The sequence below is a fragment of the Pleurodeles waltl genome, chromosome 12, assembly GCF_031143425.1.
Source record: "Pleurodeles waltl isolate 20211129_DDA chromosome 12, aPleWal1.hap1.20221129, whole genome shotgun sequence".
NCBI classification, from domain to species: domain Eukaryota; kingdom Metazoa; phylum Chordata; class Amphibia; order Caudata; family Salamandridae; genus Pleurodeles; species Pleurodeles waltl.
In genome coordinates, this window is record NC_090451.1 from 57,811,472 (window position 1) to 57,823,375 (window position 11,904).

An 11,904-nucleotide genomic window follows, 5' to 3' on the forward strand; every position below is an offset into this window, starting at 1 on the left:
GCGTTGGTGACTGTATAAGTTTTTCCAGTCAGGTATTGGCCAGGGGAAACCAGTTTCTCTGTCACCATGGTGACACTGGCACCTGTATCCCTCAGGCCCTCTATTCTAGTCCCATTAATTAAGAGTTGCTGTCTGTATTTTTGCATGTTAGGCGGCCAGACAGCTAGTGTGGCTAAATCCACCCCACCCTCAGAAACTAGAATAGCTTCAGTGTGGACCCTGATTTGCTCTGGGCACACTGTTGATCCCACTTGGAGACTAGCCATACCAGTGTTACCTGGATGGGAGTTTGGAGTGGAACCTTTCTTGGGACAGGCCTTGTCTCCAGTTTGGTGTCCATGCTGTTTACAGCTATGACACCAGGCCTTTTTGGGATCAAAGTTTTTACCCTTGTACCCATTGCTTTGTGAAGAGGCTCTGGGCCCACCCTCCTGTGCAGGTTTTTGGGGGCCTGTAGAAGACTCTTTACTATTTTTAGTTTTGGCTGTCTCATCACCCTTCCCCTGGGGAGTCTTTGTGACCCCTTTCTTTTGGTCACCCCCTGTTGAAGTCTTGGACACCCTTGTCTTGACCCAATGGTCCGCCTTCTTTCCCAATTCTTGGGGAGAAATTGGTCCTAGGTCTACCAGATGCTGATGCAGTTTATCATTGAAACAATTACTTAACAGGTGTTCTTTCACAAATAAATTGTACAGCCCATCATAATTACTTACACCACTGCCTTGAATCCAACCATCTAGTGTTTTCACTGAGTAGTCAACAAAGTCAACCCAGGTCTGGCTCGAGGATTTTTGAGCCCCCCTGAATCTAATCCTGTACTCCTCAGTGGAGAATCCAAAGCCCTCAATCAGGGTACCCTTCATGAGGTCATAAGATTCTGCATCTTTTCCAGAGAGTGTGAGGAGTCTATCCCTACACTTTCCAGTGAACATTTCCCAAAGGAGAGCACCCCAGTGAGATCTGTTCACTTTTCTGGTTACACAAGCCCTCTCAAAAGCTGTGAACCACTTGGTGATGTCATCACCATCTTCAAATTTTGTCACAATCCCTTTGGGGATTTTTAACATGTCAGGAGAATCTCTGACCCTATTTATATTGCTGCCACCATTGATGGGTCCTAGGCCCATCTCTTGTCTTTCCCTTTCTATGGCTAGGAGCTGTCTCTCTAAAGCCAATCTTTTGGCCATCCTGGCTAACAGGAGGTCATCTTCACTGAGAGCATCCTCAGTGATTTCAGAAATGTGGGACCCTCCTGTGAGGGACTCACTATTTCTGACTAACACAGTTGGAGACAGGACTTGAGGGGTCCTGTTCTCCCTATTTAGGACTGGAGGAGGGACATTGGCCTCCAAGTCACTAATCTCTTCCTCTGTGAGGTCATCATCAGAGGGGTTGGCTTTTTCAAACTCTGCCAACAGCTCCTGGAGCTGAATTTTGGTAGGTCTGGAGCCAATGGTTATTTTTTTGATATTACAGAGAGACCTTAGCTCCCTCATCTTAAGATGGAGGTAAGGTGTGGTGTCGAGTTCCACCACATTCATCTCTGTATCAGACATTATTTTGCTAAGAGTTGGAAGACTTTTTAAAGAATCTAAAACTGTTTCTAGAATCTAATTTCAAACTTTTAACAAACTTTTAAACTCTAAAAGACAATGCTAAACAGGGACTTAACACACAAGGCCCTAGCAGGACTTTTAAGAATTTAGAAAAATTTCAAATTGCAAAAATGAATTTCTAATGACAATTTTGGAATTTGTCGTGTGATCAGGTATTGGCTGAGTAGTCCAGCAAATGCAAAGTCTTGTACCCCACCGCTGATCCACCAATGTAGGAAGTTGGCTCTGTATGTGCTATTTCAAAGTAAGGAATAGCATGCACAGAGTCCAAGGGTTCCCCTTAGAGGTAAGATAGTGGCAAAAAAGAGATAATACTAATGCTCTATTTTGTGGTAGTGTGGTCGAGCAGTAGGCTTATCCAAGGAGTAGTGTTAAGCATTTGTTGTACATACACATAGACAATAAATGAGGTACACACACTCAGAGACAAATCCAGCCAATAGGTTTTTGTATAGAAAAATATCTTTTCTTAGTTTATTTTAAGAACCACAGGTTCAAATTCTACATGTAATATCTCATTCGAAAGGTATTGCAGGTAAGTACTTTAGGAACTTCAAATCATCAAAATTGCATGTATACTTTTCAAGTTATTCACAAGTAGCTGTTTTAAAAGTGGACACAGTGCAATTTTCACAGTTCCTAGGGGAGGTAAGTATTTGTTAGGTTAACCAGGTAAGTAAGACACTTACAGGGCTTAGTTCTTGGTCCAAGGTAGCCCACCGTTGGGGGTTCAGAGCAACCCCAAAGTCACCACACCAGCAGCCCAGGGCCGGTCAGGTGCAGAGTTCAAAGTGGTGCCCAAAACACATAGGCTAGAATGGAGAGAAGGGGGTGCCCCGGTTCCGGTCTGCTTGCAGGTAAGTACCCGCGTCTTCGGAGGGCAGACCAGGGGGGTTTTGTAGGGCACCGGGGGGGACACAAGTCCACACAGAAATTTCACCCTCAGCGGCGCGGGGGCGGCCGGGTGCAGTGTAGAAACAAGCGTCGGGTTCGCAATGTTAGTCTATGAGAGATCTCGGGATCTCTTCAGCGCTGCAGGCAGGCAAGGGGGGGATTCCTCGGGGAAACCTCCACTTGGACAAGGGAGAGGGACTCCTGGGGGTCACTTCTCCAGTGAAAGTCCGGTCCTTCAGGTCCTGGGGGCTGCGGGTGCAGGGTCTCTCCCAGGCGTCGGGACTTTAGGTTCAAAGAGTCGCGGTCAGGGGAAGCCTCGGGATTCCCTCTGCAGGCGGCGCTGTGGGGGCTCAGGGGGGACAGGTTTTGGTACTCACAGTATCAGAGTAGTCCTGGGGTCCCGCCTGAGGTGTCGGATCTCCACCAGCCGAGTCGGGGTCGCCGGGTGCAGTGTTGCAAGTCTCACGCTTCTTGCGGGGAGCTTGCAGGGTTCTTTAAAGCTGCTGGAAACAAAGTTGCAGCTTTTCTTGGAGCAGGTCCGCTGTCCTCGGGAGTTTCTTGTCTTTTCGAAGCAGGGGCAGTCCTCAGAGGATGTCGAGGTCGCTGGTCCCTTTGGAAGGCGTCGCTGGAGCAGGATCTTTGGAAGGCAGGAGACAGGCCGGTGAGTTTCTGGAGCCAAGGCAGTTGTCGTCTTCTGGTCTTCCGCTGCCGGGGTTTTCAGCTGGGCAGTCCTTCTTCTTGTAGTTGCAGGAATCTAATTTTCTAGGGTTCAGGGTAGCCCTTAAATACTAAATTTAAGGGCGTGTTTAGGTCTGGGGGGTTAGTAGCCAATGGCTACTAGCCCTGAGGGTGGGTACACCCTCTTTGTGCCTCCTCCCAAGGGGAGGGGGTCACAATCCTAACCCTATTGGGGGAATCCTCCATCTGCAAGATGGAGGATTTCTAAAAGTTAGAGTCACTTCAGCTCAGGACACCTTAGGGGCTGTCCTGACTGGCCAGTGACTCCTCCTTGTTTTTCTCATTATTTTCTCCGGCCTTGCCGCCAAAAGTGGGGCCTGGCCGGAGGGGGCGGGCAACTCCACTAGCTGGAGTGTCCTGCTGGGTTGGCACAAAGGAGGTGAGCCTTTGAGGCTCACCGCCAGGTGTGACAATTCCTGCCTGGGGGAGGTGTTAGCATCTCCACCCAGTGCAGGCTTTGTTACTGGCCTCAGAGTGACAAAGGCACTCTCCCCATGGGGCCAGCAACATGTCTCGGTTTGTGGCAGGCTGCTAAAACTAGTCAGCCTACACAGATAGTCGGTTAAGTTTCAGGGGGCACCTCTAAGGTGCCCTCTGGGGTGTATTTTACAATAAAATGTACACTGGCATCAGTGTGCATTTATTGTGCTGAGAAGTTTGATACCAAACTTCCCAGTTTTCAGTGTAGCCATTATGGTGCTGTGGAGTTCGTGTTTGACAAACTCCCAGACCATATACTCTTATGGCTACCCTGCACTTACAATGTCTAAGGTTTTGTTTAGACACTGTAGGGGTACCATGCTCATGCACTGGTACCCTCACCTATGGTATAGTGCACCCTGCCTTAGGGCTGTAAGGCCTGCTAGAGGGGTGTCTTACCTATACTGCATAGGCAGTGAGAGGCTGGCATGGCACCCTGAGGGGAGTGCCATGTCGACTTACTCGTTTTGTCCTCACTAGCACACACAAGCTGGCAAGCAGGGTGTCTGTGCTGAGTGAGAGGTCTCCAGGGTGGCATAAGACATGCTGCAGCCCTTAGAGACCTTCCTTGGCATCAGGGCCCTTGGTACTAGAAGTACCAGTTACAAGGGACTTATCTGGATGCCAGGGTCTGCCAATTGTGGATACAAAAGTACAGGTTAGGGAAAGAACACTGGTGCTGGGGCCTGGTTAGCAGGCCTCAGCACACTTTCAATTGTAAACATAGCATCAGCAAAGGCAAAAAGTCAGGGGGCAACCATGCCAAGGAGGCATTTCCTTACAATCTGTAATAAGTTACTGCAGTTGAGCATCTATGTTGTTTCCTTATTACAGGTGACTGGAGACACCACAGCTACACTGAAATGAGGAAATTAGACTGTGGATTTACACAGGGATTGCAGGTCCCCATGCATTATTATGTATTAAGCATAATTTAATTATTGATGCACTAATGATACCATTAGGAGCAGCCTGGAATAGCTCTTTGCAGTTGAGGTCTGATGTCACAATGCCTGACGCCGGTAATGAGAGCTTCAAGCTTCTACTACAGAATAAAGGGAACTGCCACTCAAACACTTAATTAAAGGGGGGGGGCTCATTTTTCAGATTCATTTCATGGGGAACTTTCACCACTGATTCCCAGTCATCGGCTTAATCAGTTTTAAGGGCCCTTTTAGTGTCCTTCTTTGGTGCATTTCTGCATAGAAAAGCTTTGATGCCATTAGGCGGGATCTATGGCACTCTGTCTTGGGCAGGGGGTAGCTGGTGATTCATCACAAACTCCTTATGTCTAACCACACATCCTTATATCCTCAAAGAGAAGTAGTGCTTCCATTGCAATGCATGGACGGTGACGTGGCTGCCGGTGCCGCATAGAAGATTTGACCTGTTTCAGGCAAATTGATGCTTCACCGCTTGGCAACAATAGATAGACACATGCAGCACAGGGCATGCTAGAGTTGCTGTGCCTGGAAGCTAGGTTTTGGGTGGCACCATTGCAACACACAAGAAATTGCACATGGTATCTTTGGAGGTTTGATGGCTGTCCCCTCTCTTCATCCATTGCATGTGTCCCATTCTGTCCAAGTCTAGGCACCTAACCCTTGCTCACCCCCCTCTAATACCCCATTCACTACCACTGCTTTGTCCCATGTGGGTGCTAACCTCCACCACAAAGCAACTTCTGCGGCCACTGCCTGTAGAAAATGTATCAATGTCATATGTGCGTCTTAAGCCCGTAACCTCTATGCTGCCCCCGCTTCCATTAGGTCCACGGTGGAAAACAAGCATTACGAAATTACAAAAGAAGCTTTACAAAATTACAATTATAAAATTACTCAACAAGCTCCACAAAATTACACACCTGGAAAACAAGCTTTACAAAATTACAAAAGAAGCTTTACAAAGTAACAATCATAAAATTACTCAACAAGCTCCACAAAATTACACAACTGGAAAACAAGCTTTACAAAACTACAAAACAAGCTTTACAAAATTACAATTATAAAATTACTCAACAATCTCCACAAAATTACACAACTGGAAAACAAGCTTTACAAAATTACAAAACAAGCATTACAAAATTAATCAACAAACTCCACAAATTTACAAAACAAGCATTACCAAATTACAAAATAAGCATTGCAAAATTACAAAATCATCTTTGTAAAAATACAAAAGAACAGCACTCCCAGCTGACCTGAAACGTATTTCTAACATATGGTAGGGGAAGCTGAATCCCAAATATAATGAAAGATAATTCCTATTAAGGGTGCCATTCTCTCCATTAAGGGGCTACATGATGTATGTAGGACCACTGGCCCATAGAGAAGTTGTAAATCAGGACATCTGTAAAACTGGAAGGGCTGGGGCACAGTCTGTTTTATGTCAGCTTTCCATGAATAATACTTGTGTGCAAGCTTGTCCGCAATTTTAATTCTGTTTGCAAAAATTGTGAATTTCGTACAACGCAAAATCTAACAAATTCACCAACTTTCAAATTGCACAATTTTGTCACTTTATGTTCATAGCATCTGCTGGAATCTTCTATGACTTTTTTTTTACAGATTGTGAGCCTGAGTGAAAATGTCATGTGAGATACTTAAAAAAAATCACATTTGATACTATTTTTGTAATTTAGTAGCGGTTTTCACTGAACATGGCAAAATGCTACAAGATACCACCATTCCATACGCCTGTGTACACCTGATCTATTCGACGTTGTTGACAGACATCTTAAATCTGACATGTAGACTTCAGCATCTCAGCGTCGTTGAGGGGGTCCTCCGTTCACCCACTGACCAGTCAGTCTCAACTCAGTCCCACCCCTTTCTTCCTACAGCTTACTTCTAGGGCTGTGCAAAGTAGAGACTTGCATACAAAGTTTTGCAAAGCTGACATACATACAAAAAAGTTTTGGGGAAGAATTTGGTCAAATCCATTTTTTAAGAGTAAATTCCCCTAGTAAATGTGATTTTGCTTGGGGGTAGAAAGGTTGGATACAAACCCAACAATTGCAGGATTGTTTCCCTTACAATTTTTAATTTATCACTTCAGGTAGTTTGCGGGGGAAACTATTTGCAACTTTGCGTATCCCTAGTGGAAAATTTGTTTTCTCCTTCTTCGTTTACGCCTCTGACTCTGTGGGGACATAGAGCGGAAGGCTGCTCGGACTTGCCTTTTCACATCCTAGGTGTTGCCACAGGGAGACAATGCTTGCTACCAACAGTAGAGTTGTCCTAGTAGAATCATGCCTGGTCCAACCTGAAGTCATGTGTCTGCCACCACAATCTACACGGTGAGGCAAGACAAGCACGTTTGCTCATTGCGAGATATCGACTTATAGCAAAGGGATCTAAATGGATTGTGTAAATTGGCAGGTTAATTTGTTTACATGTATGTCTTTGTTACTTTATCAACAGGACAACCATTTGTTACTGTCTTAACAAAGTTTACAGAGATCTTCTCTTTGATCCGCTGCTGATCAAATTGTAATTGTGCAACAGAATAAGTACTTCATCGTGGACATTGGCCCCGCTCCTTACATCACCAAGTGAAATTGGAAAAAAATCAAAGGTGTCTTCGACTGATGAATAATTTCTGAGGTGTTTGCTGAAGAAAATATCCATAGGACATACTTATCCTTCCAAAGAGCAGATTAAGAGCCTGGAGGGAGCTCAATATTGACTGATCTCTTTGCCTTTATCGCCATGGTAACTAAGTTTTCCGTGGCGTGCGGAGGGGTATGCCAAGCTGCAGATACAGTGCTACAGGTAGGATAATGAAGTTATCACACAACTTCATCAAATCTCACTGCTTAACTGTCTGATCTGGTGCAATGAAAGAGACAACACAATTTTAGATCTGCAATAGATTAAGAGCCGCAAATTGATTGAAGTCACATAGTTAGCATCGATTGATCACATTTTGCTCAGCATACAGGAGATTTGCTGAGCGGCAAGCATCTCAAAAAGACATATTGCGTAACTAAGAAAGACTATGGGGGTGATTCGCCAAGCGGGAACCGGCAGAAGACCGTACCGCGGTCGAAAGACCGCGGCGGTCATTCTGGGTTTCCCACTGGGCTGGCGGGCGACCGCCAAAAGGCCGCCCGCCAGCCCAGTGGGAAACAGCCTTCCCACAAGGACCTTCCCACAAGGACGCCGGCTCAGGATTGAGCCGGCGGAGTGGGAAGGTGCGACGGGTGCAGTGGCACCCGTCGCGTATTTCAGTGTCTGCAAAGCAGACACTGAAATACAAGGTGGGGCCCTCTTACGGGGGCCCCTGCAGTGCCCATGCCACTGGGCACTGCAGGGGCCCCCAGAGGCCCCGCAGCACCCCCTACCGCCATCCTGTTCCTGGCGGGAGACCCGCCAGGAACAGGATGGCGGTAGGGGGTGTCAGAATCCCCATGGCGGCGGAGCGCGCTCCGCCGCCATGGAGGATTCTCAAGGGCAGCGGAAAGTCGGCGGTACACCGCCGACTTTCCGTTTCTGGCCGCGGCTGAACCGCCGCGGTCAGAATGCCCAGCGGTGCACCGCCAGCCTGTTGGCGGTGCTACCGCGGTCATTCGCCCTGGCGGTTTTTACCGCCAGGGTTAGAATGACCACCTATGTTGCTTCACACATCACTGAAAGTCATGAGAATGCTTTACGAACCAATGAGTAGAAAAATAGCCTCTGACATTTAAAAATCTTCAAATGAGCCAGGGGTTTCTGCAGACGACAGAGCTGTGGTGGTTTGGGGGGTCTCCAGCAGATGGGGGCAGCTGCTTGAATACTTCACATGGAGTGCATGAATGAGGGAGGAAAGATTAAGAAGAAGAGGATGAAGTGAGTGCCTGTTTCAGGGTTTTTTGGGACCTTTGGGACAACATAATATGGGGCCTCAATCTGCAACATCCTGAGTTAGTAAGAGAAGTTACATAGATATGGAAGACATAGCAGAATGTACAGCATCCATTTTAAGACATCCCGATTCCTAACTCCGCCTTACTGCTTCTCATCCCTGCTTCTCATGCATCATCCCTACTTCTCGTTCATCATCCATCATCCCTACTTTTCCTCCATCATCCCTGCTTTTCATCCATCATCCCTGCTTCTCTTCCATCATCCCTTCTTCTCTCTCATCATTCCTGCTTCTCACCCATCAACCCTACTTCTCCTCCATCATCCCTGCTTCTCATCCCTGCTTTTCATCCGTCATCCCTGCTTCTCATCCATCAATCCCTGCTTCTCATCCATCACACATCATCCCTGCTTCTCATCCATCATTCATACTTCTCATCCATCACCTCTACTTCTCATCCCTGCTTCTCATCCACCATCCCTACTTTTCCTCCATCATCCCTGCTTCTCATCCATCATCCCTGCTTCTCATCCATCATCCCTTCTTCTCTCTCATCATTCCTACTTCTCACCCATCAACCCTACTTCTCCTCCATCATCCTTGCTTCTCATCCCTGCTTTTCATCCATCATTCCTGCTTCTCACCCACCATCCCTGCTTCTCATCCATCATACATCATCCCTGCTTCTCATCCATCATTCATACTTCTCATCCATCACCTCTACTTCTCATCCCTGCTTCTCATCCACCATCCCTACTTTTCATCCATCACCCCTACTTCTCATTCCTGCTTCTCATCCATCATCCCTACTTTTTATGCATGACTCCTGACCAGTGTCCAAGAACCCTAGCGGGTATAAGGGCCAAAATTCGAAACACATGGGTTTCAAAATGTTTTATAACTTTCTAGTCTTATTTTCTTTCTCCACTACACAGATCTGATTTGGATCATAATGTATTTTTGGCGCTTTCTCTTATATGGTAATAGCGCTGCCAACGCTTGTAGGAGGCTGGACTGACTTGTAGTGAGTACCAAGGGGTACTTGCACCTTGCACCAGGCCCAGTTATCCCTTATTAGTGTATAGGGTGTTTAGCAGCTTAGGCTGATAGATAATGGTAGCTTAGCAGAGCAGCTTAGGCTGAACTAGGAGACGTGTGAAGCTACTACAGTACCACTTAGTGTCATATGCACAATATCATAAGAAAACACAATACACAGTTATACTAAAAATAAAGGTACTTTATTTTTATGACAATATGCCAAAGTATCTTAGAGTGTACCCTCAGTGAGAGGATAGGAAATATACACAAGATATATATACACAATAGCAAAAATATGCAGTATAGTCTTAGAAAACAGTGCAAACAATGTATAGTTACAATAGGATGCAATGGGGAAACATAGGGATAGGGGCAACACAAACCATATACTCCAAAAGTGGAATGCGAACCACGAATGGACCCCAAACCTATGTGACCTTGTAGAGGGTCGCTGGGACTATTAGAAAATAGTGAGAGTTAGAAAAATAACCCTCCCCAAGACCCTGAAAAGTGAGGGCAAAGTGCACTAAAGTTCCCCTAAGGACAAAGAAGTCGTGTTAGAGGAATAATGCAGGAAAGACACAAACCAGCAATGCAACAACTGTGGATTTCCAATCTAGGGTACCTGTGGAACAAGGGGACCAAGTCCAAAAGTCACAAGCAAGTCGGAGATGGGCAGATGCCCAGGAAATGCCAGCTGCGGTGCAAAGAAGCTTCTACTGGACAGAAGAAGCTGAGGTTTCTGCAGGAACGAAAAGGGCTAGAGACTTCCCCTTTGGTGGACGGATCCCTCTCGCCTTGGAGAGTCGTGCAGAAGTGTTTTCCCGCCGAAAGGACGCCAACAAGCCTTGCTAGTCGCAAATCGTGCGTTTGGCGTTTTTGGACGCTGCTGGGGCCCAGGAGGGACCAGGAGGTCGCAAATTGGACCTGAAGAGAGAGGGGACGTCGAGCAAGACAAAGAGCCCTCACTGAAGCAGGTAGCACCCGGAGAAGTGCCAGAAACAGGCACTACGAGGATGCGTGAAACGGTGCTCGCCGAAGTTGCACAAAGGAGTCGCCGGAGACCAACTTAGAAAGTCGTGCAATGCAGGTTAGAGTGCCGTGGACCCAGGCTTGGCTGTGCACAAAGGATTTCCGCCGGAAGTGCACAGGGGCCGGAGTAGCTGCAAAGTCGCGGTTCCCAGCAATGCAGCCCAGCGAGGTGAGGCAAGGACTTACCTCCACCAAACTTGGACTGGAGAGTCACTGGACTGTGGGGGTCACTTGGACAGAGTCGCTGGATTCGAGGGACCTCGCTCGTCGTGCTGAGAGGAGACCCAAGGGACCGGTAATGCAGCTTTTTGGTGCCTGCGGTTGCAGGGGGAAGATTCCGTCGACCCACGGGAGATTTCTTCGGAGCTTCTGGTGCAGAGAGGAGGCAGACTACCCCCACAGCATGCACAAGCAGGAAAACAGTCGAGAAGGCGGCAGGATCAGCGTTACAGAGTTGCACTAGTCGTCTTTGCTACTATGTTGCAGGTTTGCAGGCTTCCAGCGCGGTCAGCAGTCGTTTCCTTATCAGAAGGTGAAGAGAGAGATGCAGAGGAACTCGGATGAGCTCTTGCATTCGTTATCTAAAGTTTCCCCAGAGACAGAGACCCTAAATAGCCAGAAAAGAGGGTTTGGCTACCTAGGAGAGAGGATAGGCTACTAACACCTGAAGGAGCCTATCAGCAGGAGTCTCTGACGTCACCTGGTGGCACTGGCCACTCAGAGCAGTCCAGTGTGCCCGCAGCACCTCTGTTTCCAAGATGGCAGAGGTCTGGAGCACACTGGAGGAGCTCTGGACACCTCCCAGGGGAGGTGCAGGTCAGGGGAGTGGTCACTCCCCTTTCCTTTGTCCAGTTTCGTGCCAGAGCAGGGGCTAAGTGGTCCCTGAACCGGTGTAGACTGGCTTATGCAGAATTGGGCACATCTGTGCCGAAGAAAGCATTTCCAGAGGCTGGGGGAGGCTACTGCTCCCCTGCCTTCACACCATTTTCCAAAGGGAGAGGGTGCCACACCCTCTCTCAGAGGAAGTTCTTTGTCCTGCCATCCTGGGCCAGGCCTGGCTGGACCCCAGGAGGGCAGATGCCTGTCTGAGGGGTTAGCAGCAGCAGCAGCTGCAGTGAAACCCCAGGAAGGGCAGTTTGGCAGTACCAGGGTCTGTGCTACAGACCACTGGGATCATGGGATTGTGCCAACTATGCCAGGATGGCATAGAGGGGGTAATTCCATGATCATAGACATGTTACATGGCCATATTCGG